At 43.9% G+C, this 17859-nt stretch overlaps 1 pseudogene; it reads right to left on the bottom strand.

Moving 5' to 3' along the window:
- Positions 1-3858: 3858 nt before the first annotated feature.
- Positions 3859-4001, bottom strand: LOC112632316 (annotated as a pseudogene).
- Positions 4002-17859: the final 13858 nt, after the last annotated feature.

Raw genomic sequence — 17859 nt, forward strand, 5'->3', positions numbered from 1 at the left:
AGTGAAAAAAAAACAAACAAAAAAACTGGTATGTAGAAGAGAGTTAACACCTAGCATTGTGTGATCCTGAAGAAGCCCGTGATTTCTCAGCTGACTTGTTGTGTTGCTTAAGATTGCTAATATAGTGCAGTGCTACTGATCCCTATGCTGTGGATTCCATACGCTTGTTGCATGCCCAGATATGGCCTTTGGGATCAAGGCATTCTTTCCCCCACTTGCCAGGAATGTTGGCTGCTTGTGACTCACAGCTGAGCTCTTCTCTGGACTTGGCCTTTGTCGGAAAGGAATCTTCTCACTGGCGGTGATGGCCTTCCCTGGAGGTGGTCTGACTTCACTCACTGGTTGGTAAATGGGAGGGGGGCCTGCTTTCATCTGGGGCAACTCTGAGGGGCTACTGCATTTCAGTCCAATGTCTTCTTCTGGCCAGCTCTGCTTCCCTTACTCCCCACGGTGGATGTTGTCTGTGCCCAAGAACCTCCAACATGGAGATCTGACTCAGAGTCTGCTTTTCTGGGGAACTGGGCTGAAGAAATATATTCCAATAAGAACTCTAAAATTAGCTACCCAAGTGGAGAACAAGGGCTAGGAGTGAATGCACGAAAAGGAAAGCTGATTGTGCTAAGATGATGTGATTACAGGTGACTTACTGTCTTTTCAAACGTATTTCTTTAAATATTTTATACTTTTACAATTTAAAGGAGAGGGAGAAAGAGGGAGAGAAAAATGGCATAAAAGGCGTTGCATGAACATGTAGCAGGGAGGGCCAGCTGAGAACGTCTGCGCTGTCTCCTTTTCTTGCTTACTTTCTCTCACGCCCTCCTGTTCCTGAAGTCCCATGCCCCATTCCGTCTTCCCTACTTTGAATAGAAGAAATGTTTGGAAACCTGGACCCCTTGTATTAGAAGTCATATATGGTTAGTAACTTCAGTTTTCTTGGTAGGGACATTTCTTGATGAGTTGCCCTAGACAAGGGGATAAAAGTTGGATGTAGAAACCCTGTGAAAAATGGGACTCTGTGGAAATGAATAACCATGTCACCTTTATAAGATTTATCTCACAACTTGTCCCAGAGGCACCTCTCCTTCTGAAAGGAATGCTCTGGGCCATAGCCATAAAATAAGGCTTTTTATCTCACTGCCTCCAGTCCACTTCTAGAAACACATAAACATTCACGGTAGTATCCACAGGGGTTTCACATGCTGGCTCTGTGCAGTGTGCCCTGGGGATATAGAGATCCAAGGTTGCAATTTAGATGTTTTTAATGGAATATTATCTCCTCTAGTAGAGAGGCAACATATTGGTGAGTCTGCTGTTTCTTCTTTCCTGATTAAATCAAAATCTCAGCAGAAAAAAGTCAATCTCCTCCCCCCATTCCATTTATACCACCACTGCTTCAACTTCGATCTTATTACCTCTCACCTGGACGAGCGCAATAGCCTCCTAATAGTTCTCCCTGCTCTGGTCTCTCTCCCACCCCGCATTCAATTCTCCACACTGCTGCCAAGGGATCTCCCGAAAATGCTAATATGATATTGACAATCTCCTGCTTAAAGTCATTAATGGCTCTCCATTTATTCAATATATAAATGCCCAATCAAGGCATTGAAAAACCTTCATGATCCCTGCCTGCATTTTCAGCACCCTCACTAGTCACTTTTCTTATGCTGCAAATATTTCAACCACATTCACCTTCATTTCTTGAACAATGCATGGTCTCATATGCTTCCTAGCCTTTGCAGATGCAATTCATTCAGTCCAAGATGTCCTTCTGGAATGACTCATCTTTAACATCACTGCCTCTGAGAAACTTTATTTTTCCATTTAACTTTAAGTAACCTTGAACAATCTTCATGTATCAGTCAGGTTCTTAATGGCCGATGACAGAATCCACTTTAGTTAGCTTAAGCAAGAAGGAATCAATTGAGGAAATTGGAAAGCTTACCGAGTTGTTGGAAGAGCTTGGGAAATAAGTTTCAGATTCATTTTCCAGCAGCAGCAGCTCCCAACATCATACCAGGGTTGGGTTCTCCTGGTAAGGAAGCAGCTTTTGCCTTTGGTCCCAAAACCGTGCTGGCCTCCTCTGCTGCCACCACTACCCATGGAGTGGGTGTCCCGCCCTCTTCCTTGTCCCCTCACATAACTTACTTACCAATCCAGGTCTTGTGTAGATGTGTCTGACTGGTAAAAACAAAGCCACATGCCTCCATTCTAACAGCAAGGGAGATTGGAAACTTTTTTTTTTCCTACATCGAGAAGGCAGAATTCAAAATGTGGAGATCTATCAACATGTCGTAAAGATGTTTAAAAGACATGAAGGAGCAGGAATGTCAGCCTTCCACTGTCTCTCTCTTTTTTAAAGACTACTATTGCATTTTGCTATTGTTCTCTTTATACACGTGTGCTTTCCCTGCTAAACCAAGGACTTGAGTTAAAGTGATGTCTCACTCGTTTCTGTGTCCACAGCCCTCTGGCACACGGCCTGACATATCAGTAATTCTTTGTTGATTGTTAAAGCAATAGAGCTGTGAGAATTCCTTGCCTAAAACGTTTTGCATGGTCAATTATATAAGATGTTATATCTTGTCTCAAAAACTACTCCCCAGTCTGTATGCTCCGAAATGAATTAAACCAAATCTTAAATAACTCAAGCTGCAGGAAACAGGACTGTAAATACGATTTCAAATTTGGCCTCTAGAAGCAAGACTGCAGATTCAGCGCTCATATTCAGTACCATCTTATACATCATGTGCCATAATAAACAGAGTGGCCTTGCAGCAAATGAAGGAGTAAGGCAAGGTTATCTCCAGTGCTCTCTGCTTCCCTTCTTAGCCCTACTCTCTCTTCTCACCTATGTCATGCTTTCTTGTCTGTAAAGGACTGTCACACCTTTATTTATTTAATGCTCATAGCTATCCCATGTGTTTTTATTGTCTCCATGTAATATCCTAGGCCAGAGATTAGCAAACTATAGCCTTGGGGCCCAAACCAGCTGCAGTATGTGTTTGCAAATAAAGTTTTATTTGTGGGGTAGCCACGCCCACTCATTTATGTATTGCCTATGGCTTCCTTGGGTTATAATGGCGGAGTTGTGTATTTGTTATGACCTGCAGAGCCTAAAATATTTATTACCTGTCCGTTTATTAGGTCCTGGCGTAAGTCTCTGGAACACAGCTATCAGGTGAAATTGTCCATGCAAATCAGGACTTGAAACTAGGTCTTTTGATTATGAGTTCCACTCCTTAGATGATCATATTGGGAATCATCTAAAAACGTGTAGAACTATTTGAAAGTAGCTTTCTCTAACTGCAGTGTTCTTTTTTATCTCAATTGATTCATACTGCTGACCAAGTGAATCAGACATGGAGTTTATAGCACTCTATATAATGAAAGGATGGAGGAGGGAAGGTACTGGGGTGGGGAAATGTCAGTGAAATTCTTATTATAAATACCAGCACAAAAATATTGAGGTAAATGAAGAAACAGCTACAAATGGGGAAGGTGAGGAAGGAGTGGTTGGGGAAGAGTTACCTTTCAAGTTTATCCCTTTCATATGACATTTTCAAAAACACTCACACGTTACTTCAATAAAAACATCAAATTATTTTGAAAAAAAAAACAAAAACAAAAAGTAAAATCAGAGAGAAAGTACAAAGGAAGCCTGTCACTAGCATAGATTACACTGTAGTATAACTTGCTGTTTCTGGAGATATTTAAGGGTATACATCCTGAGAAATGGCTGCAAAGGCATACTACATACCCCATAATGTCATATCTACTTTAGAGAACGGTAAGTCACAAAGCAAAACAGTAGCCACACATCCCAAGTATGACTTCTATCATTTGACCAACAGTGATACAAAAGAGAATGCAAGTGCCGTACCCTCATTACCACAAATTATGCAGTCCGCTTTCCTGCAGATGTCAGCACACCCAACGTGCAATGGATAAGCCTCACCCTGGGAAAGTCACCTTCATGATCATACTTACCACTAGGTAAGTATGAGTTTATAGTGGCCTGGCATCTCACCCTTGATTCCAAATATTTACACATAGGTTCATTCACTTTGCACAAGCTTTAGCCTGTCACTTGTGACATAAAGACTTTTTCAAATTTTAAGAGCCAGACAATAACATTTTGGATACTAGAATATTTGCAAAATCCTAAAAAATGTATGTACAATGTGAACAAGACCAACCAGAAGGCTTTGTGTTCATCTACATACTCCAAGCTCCTCTTGGTGATGTCAAAATCTTTTGAGGAATCTGAGACATTTGTTGATGTGGCTAGGCAGAATACTGGCCCGCAAAATGTTCAAGTCCTTATTCCTGGAACCTGTATATGTGTTACTTTACATTATGGCAATAGGGATTTTGCAGATATGATCAAGGATTTGAGATGAGGACAGTCTTCTGGATTATCCAGATTACTGGGCCTACTGTAATCGCAGTGTCCTTGTGATAAGGACTCAGGAGGGCCAGATGAATAGGTGTAAGGACAGAAGAGAAGGCAGAGGAAAGGTGCTAAATTGCTGGCGAGAAATGTAGGCAGCCTCTTGAAGCTGGAAAATCTATGTAACAATCACTCCAACCTTAGCAGCTTAAAACTGCAGCTGTTTTATTATGTACCTTGAATTTTGAAATTAGGAATTGGGCAGAGCTCTTCTGGGCAATTTTTCTAGTCCATGTGGTATGCACAGAGGCCATTCAGTGGTCACTGTTTGGTGGACTGATTGATCTGTATGGTCAAAGGTGGATTCATGCTTATATAACTGGTCTCTGGGTGGGGTTGGCTAGGAGGCTGGGCTTCGCTGGGTCTTTTGGCCAGAGCATCTGCATGTGGTCTCTTCAGTATAGCAGCCTCAGGTAGCCAAGACTTATTTACTTATTTATTTATTTTGGAGATGGAGTCTCTCTCTGTCTCCCAGGATGGAGTGCAGTGGCGCAATCTCGACTCACTGCAACCTCCGCCTCTCGGGTTCGGGTGATTCTCCTGCCTCAGTCTCTCGCTACCATGCCTGGCTAATTTTTTGTATTTTTAATAGAGACAGGGTTTCACCATGTTGGCCAGGCTAGTCTCAAACTCTTGACGTTGAGTCATCCACCTTATAGCTGCTGAAGACTCTCAGAGAGAGTGATTCAAGACAAGAGAAAGTGGTAACTGTCAATTTCTCAAAGCCTGGAATTACTTTTGCCATATTTTAATGGTCAGTATATTCATAAACCCACCGAGATTCAAGGGGAGGGGACATAGACACTACCTCTCCATGGGAGGCATGCCAAAGATATCATGGCTGTCTTTAATTTGCCACAGAATTGGATTAGAAACAGTGTAAAATGTACCTACATGTGTGTGTGAACAGTGTGCTACGGAAGCTCAGAGAAGGCAGGGACCAACTCAGAGTCATAGTTCAAGAGCGAGCTAAGAGTTTGTGTCTGACAAATGTCTATTTCAGAGAGTAAAGCATTACGTCATGGTGCCACAAAGGAGGTGGTCATATTTAGGAAATAACAAATTAGGTGTGTTAGAGTCGGGGGGCATGGAGAAAGGAGGGGAGATGATGATGAGTGTGGCGTTGATACAGTGGTGGTATGATGAAGACAATGCTAATGTAAACAGAACCACCCATATATTGTGCATGTTATTTCATTTATTCAGATAAGTTCTGGCTCTGTTGCCCAGGCTGGAGTACAGTGCTGGGATCATAGCTCACTGCAGCCTTGAACTCTTGGGCTCAAGTGATCCTCCCGAGTTGCTAGGATTATAGGCGTGTGCCACCACATCCGGCTAATTTCTTTAATTTTCGTAGAGACAAGGCCTCGCTATGTTGCTCAGGCTGGCCTGAATCTCCTGGCTTCAAGTGATCCTCCCTCCTCTGCCTCACAAAGTGCTGGCATTACAGGTGTGAGTCACTATGCTTGGCCTTCAAATGTCTTTTAAATGCAGCAGAATAATCAGGTGACAACAGCAGTGGGTTGGAGAAAGGGCAGAATGGATTGGGACTGGGGGCCCAGGAGAAGAGGATTCTGACTGAAATAGAAGAGTCATGCTCTGAGAGGAGGCAAAGCAGCAGAAAGAGACCAATATGCTATCTACCACAACCCTGCTACAGCCCTGTGAAAAAACCATAGCATAGGCCCTGAATTAAGGAGTACAGCTCTGCCAGTGGTACATTCTTTCCTGGGGATAGAGCTGCATTGGCCAGGAACAGCCAAGAGAAGACAATTTGGGTACCATTTAGGGAAAAGACTAAGGGTGAAGAGGCCCAGCATGGTGGCTCATGTTTGTAATCCCAGCTCTTTGGGAGGCTGAGGCAGGAAGATTGCTTGAGGCCAGTAGTTCAAGACCACTTGGAAAATACAGCAAGACCCTGTCTCTACCAAAACAAAACGCACACACACACAAAAGATTAGCTGGGCTTGATGGCATATGCCTATTGTTCCAGCTGCTCGGGCTGCTGAGGTGGGAGGATCGCTTGAACCCACGAGTTTAAGGCTGTAGTGAGCTATGATCGCACCACTTCCCTCCAGCTTGGGCAATAGAGCCAGACCCAGTCTGCAAAAAACAAAAACAATAAAAAATTAAGAAGAAAAGTTGGCGAAGAGGATGGGTTGCAATGACATGGAGACTCCACTGGACTCTGGAGAAAGGATCACGGTTTGCACAAGTAGGTGAGGTTCTGAGCTGCAGGGAAATGAGGGTGGAGTGGGAAGAAATGACAGAAGACCCTGGGTCATTATGGTCCCTATTATGTTGAGGATGGTGGACATGGGATAAAAAGGAGGAGGGGCTACTTAATTCCTTGGTCCCTAGTCCCTCTCCCGGGAGGTGAAGCCTGAGGTTAGGATAGGGGAGAATGCGAGAGTTGCCCTCTGGGAACTCAACAAAGGCTCCAGAGAGAGTATGAGGCAGACAAATCTTTCTAGGAATCAGACTGGAGAGTGGGTATAAATGAATTGCTGGTCTTTTTCTCAAAGTCATCCAACTTATCACGAGGACAATACTGTGAAAAGGACATCTTGGAAAACCCAAAACAACATTTTTTGGAAGATAAAATAAATCCGATTTGTTGAGATGTTTCTGTGTGTTTGGAGATAAATCACATTTTTGTATTTTATCAGCAGATTGGTGGGTAGTTAAACAGCTTAAAACTGGCAGCAAAATGGAAAGGGTTCTTCGTAGCTATGAATAATCCACTATTTTATGCGGGTTTCTGGACAGCTTAAATCAGGACTCTGCAGAGAAGCACAAAGTGATTATGTAAATTGGGGTGGCTTGTTGGGGAGTGTTTGCAGAGCGTGGGAGGGAGAGGTGGTGAGGGCAGAAGGGAGAGGGAGCAGCAGTAGGCATGGTGGGCAGTTTTCCCCTCAGGTAGGCACTCTCTTGGATGTGAGTGCTGGCATGTTGGGGGACACATAACCATGAGGTCAATGTGGTGCGTCTTACTGAAGCGTCCATTCAGTGTAACACAGTATTTAGGAATGCAGGCTCTAAGGTTGCACTGCTTGGTTCCCATCCTGGATCTACCACTTACAACACTGGGGGAATCTTGGTTCTGTCCTGTGTTAAATGGGGTTAATAATTTCACTTACTTCACATGATTACTGTGAGGATAAAGGAAGACGAATGTATGAAAAGTTCTTAGAACAGTTTCTGATACACAGCACACATGGATGTCCCTATTATGGTTGTCTGCACTTTTTGTGTTTTATATTCTGTTCAGACATGGAGGTACAGGGGCCATGATAGTCTGACCTCCCTTTGCTTCCTCTGATGAGACAGAATTAAGGCATGAATTTTTCCCTCACTAAGTCACAATCATGCAGATACCAGCATGCCAGTGTAGAAGAAACACTGACTTCCTAAACAGAGAACGTGGGTCACTGAAATTACACTGGGGCTGCTCTGGTCTTCACTTTTCACTGAGATGTGAAGGCTTGGTTCTAGTACTACAGTGTCACTGGTTCAGGAAGCCCAACTGGGAGTCATATAAGTGAGTTACAGCTTCATTTCTGCCACAGCAGAGCTGGGTGCCCGTGGCCTAATTAGGAGCACAGTGGACAGAAAGAGTGGGATCAGGCAGCCTTCACTGGTATGTCGCTTTTCCAAACTTTTCCATAATTCCTTTTTTGCCTTTGTCTTCTCCACTAGACAATATAAGTGATGATACTAATAACTTTTAATCAGCACTTATTCTATTCTAGTTATGTCTTTAGTCCTACTATCTTTTAGATCCCACAGGATCTGGCACATGGTAGGCACCTAATAAATGTTCAATAAATGATTAGATACAAGAATAGATGACCTCTATTTGAATCACACACTTGCTTAGTTTAGGGACTTGGAGCAAATTTTTTGGTCTCTCATTTTAGTCTGCCCATTATGCTGGGCATACATTAGGCACCCAGTGGATTTGGTTTAGCTGAAATACCTTGCTTCACCATTGCTTGAGGGAACAATCTAGGTTGTGATATATGGTTATTCCCAGATCTTCATCCCTGGCTCCACATTTATGTATCTACCTCTGTTCAGTCTTTCTGCTTAGATGTGCGGTAGCACCTCAAGACTTATGTTCAGACATGACCTCTGGATGGCTACCTCTTGCAAATCTTCTCTCTGTCTCCTCCATCTCAGCAAATGGCATTACCATCTATCCGGTTGCTCAAAACAAAAATGTAGGAGTCATCATTCTGTTCCCCTCTCAGCTAACAGCCAATCCATCAGCAAATCCCCTAAGCTCTCTGAATCTGATTTCTCCTCACCCTCTCCACTATCTCAACCCTTGTCCAAGCTACCCTCATTTCTTACCTGAACTATTGTGGTTATCTCCTAAATAGTCTCTGTGGTTTTACTCTTTTATACTCATCCCTTTTCTACTCTTAAGAATCCTAACTACCCCCAGCTCCTTCCAGGAAAATGATGGGTAGCACGGAATGATGACCTACTCAGCTGGAAGACTGCAGAAAAGAAAAGGAGGGATGTGGGGTGTGTGTGTGTGTGTGTGTGTGTTTGTATACACATGTGTTTGAGGAGCAGAGTCCTGGAGAGGGGGAATTTTAAGAGAATTGATGTCCTATGACAGGGAGCAAGAAAGGGAACCCACAAATGGGAGCAGGCAGCCCTTAAAAAAGAGGCAACCACATAGATAAGACAAAGAAGGCGCCCTGGAGATGAGCTCAGCAGGGAGGCATCCATCATTATGTGCTCTGAATGGGTTGGGTAAGCTGCTCTGGCAGGAACCACCCTGTCCATTCACCAGGCTCTGAGTGTTTAATTCAACAACTAATACTAAGTGTTTTCTGGATATAGGCACTATCGTCTCATCCTTTTGATGGATGTTTAGGACATGAAATCAAGATGTGTAATAGAACACTGAATCTCAAAAGAGAATGGAGGCTAGGTTTAGGTCTGAAGCCTTCTCCCAGGAGCCTCCATGCTCCCTGGACATATGTATCAGCTCTCTTCCCAGCAAACCCTGAATTCAGGATGTGGAGGTTGGTTGGCATGTGTTGAACGAAAACTTTGCACTTTATGGGCAATTCTTGCCTCTATCATATGAGGCTCGAACACAGGGCTGCCCAAGAAGAGGACTCTGTTGAATATTTATAAAGCCCAAAAAAGTATAATAGATTATGGGATATCCACATACCCATCAGTGATCCGCTTTGAGATCTTAGAGAAACCTCATACAATCTCTGTGTCCCATTGCTACAAGATGATCAGTACTGAATTTCTGCAGCTTCACATTGTACTGTTATGCAAAGATTCCAAATATCCTTCCGATTGGAGATAATGTGTCAGCCCTGAGCCTCTTACAGTGGAAATAAAATACAAGGTAAAGCAAAATGGGATTCCCAGGCTGCAGACCTCAGCTTAATGTGAATAAACCTCTGGCCAAACATGAACTTTCAGTTTTCAGAGTGTATTTAATTGAGAGCTATGGTTTATTTTGTTCCTTGAGCTAAATTGGGATCTGTACAAATAAAGAATGTGAAAAACCATAGCTGCAGTCTTAGGAGAGCTCCAGTAAGAAAAGAGAGAAATTGTGTTTATAAAACCACAGGGCTGAGCTATTCTTCCTTTTTTTTTGGATTATTCTTTCATTTCTTGGTCTTTTTTGGCCAGAGTGCCAGGGCCAGTGATATTTTGGAGCCATCTATATGGAGCCAGGAGTCCAGAAGCATGCCCTGTCCTCCCTCCTTCCTTGGGATTGTTATGAGCTCCAAATCAATGTAGAAAATTTGTCCAGAGCCATGAGAAAGGCAATTGTTCATCCTTCCTCCTTTGCATGACAGTTGTATCTGCCCCTTCTTCCCCTTGGTCTATTGTCAGAACCAGGGAGCTAAAAGTGTAATGCCATTTCAATTTGTGCTTCTGAAGCTTGAACCAGGCTGTGCTGTTTAGGTGAAAGGCTTAAACACCCGAGAATAATCTTAGGTATGAAGTAAAAATAGCTCCCAGCATTTTGTGCTTAAAATGGTAACTCTATGTGTCCAAGGACTATAGTCTTCTATATTTCCTAGCAAATAGAACCACTGGGATGCTTGAATCTCAGAATTGGAAGTGATTTGGAGGTTAGCTTGTCTGACTTTGTAGAAGAAAAATGTCAATTGCAGAAAATTTTTCCCCTTTTGTAAACTAGCACTACTTCTCCCCAGCTTTTAGACTCAAAGAAACAAAATCCACAACAAGGAGGTCTTCCTTGTTTGCTCTTTTTCTTTGCTAGAAAATGTCAGTACTATGATAGATGTAGGTAGTGAGGGAAACCTGCCTTCAATCTGGGATGCCTAAATGTCAGGGAAATCTGCTGAACCCATCATGGCCCGGTTATAATAGATTTTTTATGCTCATCAGTTTTTCTGCAGCAGTCAGCCTCGAAGGCCAATCGGGATTCCAGAAGATGAGGCTGAATCGTGACAGTCCACCTACAGAGGAGGGAGAGCTCTTTGATATTCATGTGCTGTGACCCCTGCTCTCCACAGAACCCACTGACAGCCATTCCCAGCAGGGCTCAGGTCTGTTTGGAGGCTGCACACTTTTGTTCTGTAAACAGGTAAGAGGCATGAGCGAACTGCTTACCCGATACTGAATCCAGCCTCCTTCTCAGGCCGTACACCCTACTCAGTCTGTGATCTAATTACCCCTTCATTTCTGAGGAGTAGCAGCAAGCCTTCCAGGAAGCCAAGCTGAGACAGGAAGAGGAAGCCGACAGGTTGCGGCGAGTTGATCCAGCCCTCTTCTCATTCGTCCTCCTCTCCTTGCTCTTTTCTCTGTCACCAGTGCATCTGAAGACAGTGCAGCGAACTGCTGAGCCAGACATCTTTAAAACATGCCCTTTGTAAGTCATCACCCTTTGTAGTCACAACGAAGGGAGGACATCAAGCGGAAGTGGCTGCCTGCTCTCAGAGCCCAGTCCCAGGAGACGGCAGGCAATGGAGGAAAGATGCTCTCCTGCATGTCAGCAAGGGCAGACAAATGGCTGTTGCATTTGTTGAGATGTGAGGCTGAACCCAGCAGCTGTTCAGGCCCTCAGAGGGCTGTTCAGAATGTGCTGGAACCTCCAATCAAGCTGTTCTGCTGCTGTGGTTGCCGGTTTTTCAAAAAGCTGGCTGCCTGCTTACCTCATATTTTTATGACTTTTTAACAATCGTGAGGACCCGGCTGGGCGCGGTGGCTCATGCCTGTAATTCCAGCACTTTGGGAGGCCGAGGTGGGTGGGTCACCTGAGGTCAGGAATTCGAGACCCGTCTGGCCAACATGGTAAAACCCCGTCTCTACTAAAACTACCAAAAATTACCCGGGCGTGGTAGTGGGCACTTGTAATCCCAGCTACTCAGGAGGCTGAGGCAGGAGAATCACCTGATCTGGGGAGGCAGAGGTTGCAGTGAGCAGAGATCGCACCATTGCACTCCAGCCTAGGCAACAAGAGCAAAACTCCTTCTCAACAACAACAACAACAACAACAACCAGTTATGAGGACCTTCCAAACACATGCTGCATATCATTCTTGTGGTAGCTCATGTGAGGTATGAACTGGTTACAACACACACATGTAAACTAGTTCATATATAATGTAGTCTATATATACATATATAATGTAGTCTCTCTCTCTATATGGAGTCGGAAAGGATAAATGACATGCCCCAAAGCAAACTCAATAAGTGGCAGAAAGCTCCACTATCCCACGGTGTGGCTTCACCTTCCTGTTGAGCCTGATCATTCACAAAGCTCACTGTCTTGGTCACCTTTCTGTAGCATATATCAGTGGTTCTCAAACTTGAGCATGCATCAGAATCCCCTGGCATGCTTGTGAAAGCACAGATTGCTGGTAGTCACCTCCAGACTTTCGAAGGTTTGGGGTGGGCCTGAGAATTTTTATTTCTAACAAAATGCCCTGATACTGATGTTGGTCCATCAGCCACAATTTGAGAATCATTGGTATCTAGAAAATCACCTTTTTGTATTATAAAACCATTGTTAGTTTGCAGATTTTGGAAAACATTTCCATGTATATTAAGCAGTTTAATGTCAATGTAGGCCAGGCAAATCATGGGGTATTTAATTCAGAAAACACCTGTGGAACTTCCATTGCTAAGATCAGTCTTGACCCTTTGCCTGGTATTTTCTTTCTGTGGGGTAACTTCCAGCAGGCATCATTCCCTTCAACAACCCATTTGATTGTCATAGCTTCAGTTCCACCAGAGGGGGACTTTGAGACAAGGATTCTAGTGCAACAACTGTTTGGAAAGTTTTGAAGATATTGATAGAACACAATACCCAGGCTTTGCTGGAGCAAAGCCTGCTTCCTTATATGTTCGCATGTGTGCATAAATTAACTTGTGGGGATATTTGTGAATAAACTCATAAAAGCATACATGCACACACAAATATTTTATCTTATTCTTTTGTCCTCATAAATAGTTGAAAAGCCTATACATTATTTTGCAGCTTAGGAAAGGAACGGAATGCACCCCAACCCCCATGAAAAAAAATGTAACGTATTTCTTTGGGCATGAGGGTGTGGAGAGCCAAAGGAGTGCAGTGTGGGCAGGTGAAGTAGTGTAGGATACATGGGATGGATTTATGGGGAACAGAAAAGACTCATGGTCTAGAACAAATACTCAGGGATAAAATGAATAACCCTACTTCAACCTTTAGACTAGAAAAGAGGCCTTTTGGCCTGAGGGAGAGAAAGAGAGCTGGATAAATGATAAGAACACCGATATTGAGAACCCCAGGAGACTTCTACTGGGTTCAGTCCTGGGAAGGTGGCTGGACCGCAGAGAAGAAACGGCAGTATATCAGGGACTTTAACTGCAGGATGATTCTCATGTGCCTAGAATGGCAGGGAAGCAGTGGAGCCAGGCCCTGAGTCTGAAGAACACAAGAACAGGGTCAGTGACCCAAGGCCAACTCACATGAACCAAAAACCAAGGGCTGGGCAGGGTGACAGACATCTCAGCTTACGTGGATAGATGATTTTGAGGACCTGGGTTTCTGCCCCTGTTGCTGCTTTGGTACTACATAATTCTCTTGGAAAGTATGCCATCTTAAGCTGCAACTGAGTCATTCATATGAAAAGTAAGGAAAGTTATATTCACTTGACAGTTGAGTTTGTGGCTAGAGATTCAAGCCTGAGACCCAGGTAAGTTATGCTATGGAGTTTCAGGGCCACATGGAAGTATGCCGTGGTCCACTGGTGACCCACAGGAGACAGTGACGGATTCTCAGAGAAGGTCACCTTCCCGGAGGGGTTAAGGCTTGAGTTGGGGATAATAGATGAATATATATTCAATATATCTTATACATAAACATATTAATGACATTTGCATTTTTAAAGATGATTTTGCCAAATGCAGTTTTGCCAATTACAATATTTTCCAGGACCATAAGCCTGTGCCTAGTGAAAAATTACTAGAGTTTCATTTCATATGTAACACCATTCCTCTCTTTCTAACAATTTTATGCATCATTAAGGCCAAGATCAAGTTCTTTTTCTCTAAAACTTAGCTAGCAGGCCAAGCCCGTGCTATTCTTTTCTTCCCCCTTGGCTGTTTGGAAAGATTGTCAGTTCTGCACATTTTAACACTTTTGATCATGCATTATGTAGTCTTGTTCTCTCATCAATTCATTTAAGCTTTCTCGTCTTCCTGGATGGACCGTACGTCTGTGGAGGTCTCACTGAGTAGACATTCTCAAAGGTCAGGACCAGTCAAGGTTCCACTTAGAAAAAAAAAAGTTTCTCTAATTCTTACTAAGATCTTGTGTGTATTGAAGCTGCTCTAAGTGTTATGCAGATATTATTGTAGCCCCGTATAGTAGGTGCTATTATCATCCCTGTTTTACAGATGAACACACATTGATTGAGTCAAGAACCCACTGAAGACAATCACCAGAGCTGAGACAATGAACTAAGAAAAAGATGCATGTGGCTGTAATTAGAAGAAAAACAATTTGCCTGAGCATTTTAAAAAACCTTTTCAATAAATAAGTATTGAATGTTAACATGAGAACCTCTGTGTGGATTGGTTATGATTTCTTCTATACAGGTTATGCTGAAGTTAATGGTCTAGTAACCATTTGATGGTTGGACCTTGCCATTTTCAATAGATCATTTTGCACAACACCCCAGCAGGTGGTGCTATAACTGGCAAGTGGCTTCAGGCATGCCCCACTGCTCTCAGAGTGAATTTCCCCATGTCCCTTGGGATCCTGGGGCGGTAGGGTGGGGGTGGGGTGTTCCTTGCAGAGAAGGCTCTTACTCCTCTTGTGTTACCCACACAGGCCTTCCTCTGGCCCATCTCTGTGCTGCTGTGTTTGAATTGCTTCCCATTCATCCCACTGGGGAACAATCCTAGGGTTGTAGGGATGGTCAAACACATGACAGCCAGCCCAGATTGGACAGATGAGCTTGAGACCAATTTATTTATCACACACACACTAATGGCCTGGGGAGAAAGACACAGGGCCACAACAGAGTTGAACTTGGGAACAGAGGCTGTGGGAGGCAGGTTCTGTGATATCAAGTGGATAGGGGGACTCCTGGTTCCCACCAGGAGGGGATGTGGTTAGTTTGTCTGAAATGTTTTATGAGCTGGGAGGGAACTAAGACTCCCCACTCAGGGATAAGGAGGAGCTGCACCTGGTCCATTTGGTGACAAGGGTCTTTTGGCAAGAGATTCTTTTTTTTTTTTTTTTTTTCCCATGAGATGGAATCTTGATCTGTCGCCCAGGCTGGAGTGCAGTGGTATGATCTTGACTCACTGCAACCTCCGCCTCCCAGGTTCAAGCGATTCTCCTGCCTCAGCCTCCTGAGTAGCTGGGATTACAAGTGTGCACCACCACACTTGGCTAATTTTTGTATTGTTAGTACAGACGGGGTTTTGCCATGTTGGCCAGGCTGGTCTCGAACTCCTGACCTCGTGATCGCCTGTCTCGGCCTCCCAAAGTGCTGGGATTACAGGTGTGAGCCACCATGCCCGGCCAAGGGATTCTTATCCATGGTGTGAAGGGAGAGGAGAACTTGTGGTTAGGACATTCCAGGCCCGCCCAGTTGTGCCAGGTATCAAGGCAGCAATTAATAATGAATCTGATTGTTAGGACTTAAACCACATGCTATGGTATTGCCGCACATAAACGTTCTTGCTTTATGTCTATATTTTTATTCTAATTTTTTTTTGTAGAGGTAGGGTCTTGCTATGTTGCTCAGGCTGGCCTTGAATTCATGGCATCAAGGGATCCTCCTGCCTTGGCCTCCCAAAGTGCTGGGATTTTCAGGTGTGAGCCACCATGCCTGACCTAAATTTTTTTTTTTTTTTTTGAGCTGGGAGTCTTACTCTGTTTCCCAGACTGGTCTCAAACTCATGGGCTCAAGCAATCTTCCTACTTCAGTCTCCCAAGTAGCTGAGATTACAGGTGTAGGCCACTATGTCTGGCTATTACTATTAGTATTATTATTTTATATATATATATTTTTTTCTTTGTATTTTTTTTGAGATGGTGTCTTGTTCTGTCACCCAGGCTGGAGTGCAATGGCATGATCTTGGCTCACTGCAACCTCTGCCTCCTGGGTCCAAGTGATTCTCCTGTCTCAGCTTCCTGAGTTGCTGGGATTACAGGCAACTGCATCATGCCCAGCTAATTTTTGTATTTTTGTAGAGATGGGGTTTCACCATGTTGGCCAGGCTGGTCTTGAACTCCTGACCTCAGGTGATCTGCCTGCCTTGGCCTCCCAAAGTGTTGGGATTGATTACAAGCATGAGCCACCGCATCGGGTGTATTTTTATTATTTTTTAAGGGATGGGGTTTGCCGTGTTGCTCAGGCTGGTGTGCAGTGGCTATTCACAGGCACAGTTACAGCACACTGTAGCCTCAGACTCCTAGGCTCAAGCCATCATTCTGCCTCAGCCCTCTGAGCTCTTCAGCTAAGAACATAGATTTCTGGCTCTTCAGATTCTTGCCTGAGACTTACTTTAGAATAGTTTTTCGATTTCTTTCAAATTGAAAGAAGAGATTACTGGCACTTGGGAGGGGAAAAGTTGAAGTATGTGTTCATTATTCAGTCCTCAAACCTCCCCAGGATTCATGTTGTATTTCTGAAACTAGACCACTAGGAAGCTCCAGACCTACTTTGATCAGATGACCCTGAATAGTGAGGGTTCTTTCAGTTCCCAAGGAATCGACAAGATCTTCTTTAAGCATAAAAGGGGAGATTTGTTAAAAGCACACAGATTGGTCTAGGAGGGCACAGGATAGAGAGACGGCCAGCCCTCAGGAATGAATGGGAACCAGAAGCAGAGTGCCCACAGTGTTTGCAGACCTTGCCCACCTTCCTCACCCCTGAAGGCCACCTCATTCCTCTTTCTTTGCCGTCAGGCCTTGTCTGCCACCAGGTCACATGGTAGAAACCATGGTAAGCCCTCAACGCAGCACTTGGATTTTCATTTCCTCTTTTCAATAGACCGGACCAGACTGAATGTTCTCAGTTCTAAATTGAAATTTCCTGAAGAAAGATGTCGGACTTGTTTATCTTGAGTCACTCCTGAGCCAATGATCCGGAACCAGGGTGTATTAATCAGGGTTCTCCAGAGAAACAGAACCAATAGATGTGATTATGGGGGCTGAGAAGTCCTACGATCTACTGTTTGTAAGCTAGGCGGCCAGAAAAGCTGGTGGTGTTATTTTAGTCTGAGTCTGAAGGCCTGAGAACCGGGATCATTGATGGTGTAAAGTTCAGTCCAGGAGCAGAGGAAACCAGTGTTCCAGCTCAACCTGTCAGGCAGAGAGAGAGAGAGAGAATTCCTTCTTCCCTCCCTTTCTCCCTCTCCTCTCCTCTCCTCTCCTTCCTCCTTCTTCCCCCTTTCTCTCTCTCTCTTCCTTCTTTCCTCCTTCTTCCTTCCTTTTCTCTCTCTCTCTTTCTTTCTTTATTTTCTTTCTTTCCTTCTCTTCTCTCTTCTTCTTCCTCTTCCTCCTCCTCCTCCTCCTCCTCCTCCTCCTCTTCTTCTTCTTCTTCTTCTTCTTCTTCTTCTTCTTCTTCTTCTTCTTCTTCTTCTTCTTCTTCTTCTCCTCCTTCTCCTTCTCCTCCTCCTCCTCCTTTCTTCTACTTCTTCTTCTTCTCTCCCCGCCCCCCCTTTCTGTTCTATTCAGGTCTTTAATGGCTTGGAAAGACTCATCCACACTAAGAAGGGCCATCTACTTTACTGAGTCTACCAATTCAAATGCTAATTTTATCCAGAAACACCCTCACAGACACATTCAGAAATTATGTTTAACCAGTAGTTTTATGGGCACCTGATGATCAAGTTAAGTTGACGCATAAATTAACCATCATCCAGGTAGTCTGGATCACCATAGACAAAATA

This window comes from Theropithecus gelada, chromosome 9, assembly GCF_003255815.1.
Source record: "Theropithecus gelada isolate Dixy chromosome 9, Tgel_1.0, whole genome shotgun sequence".
NCBI lineage: Eukaryota > Metazoa > Chordata > Mammalia > Primates > Cercopithecidae > Theropithecus > Theropithecus gelada.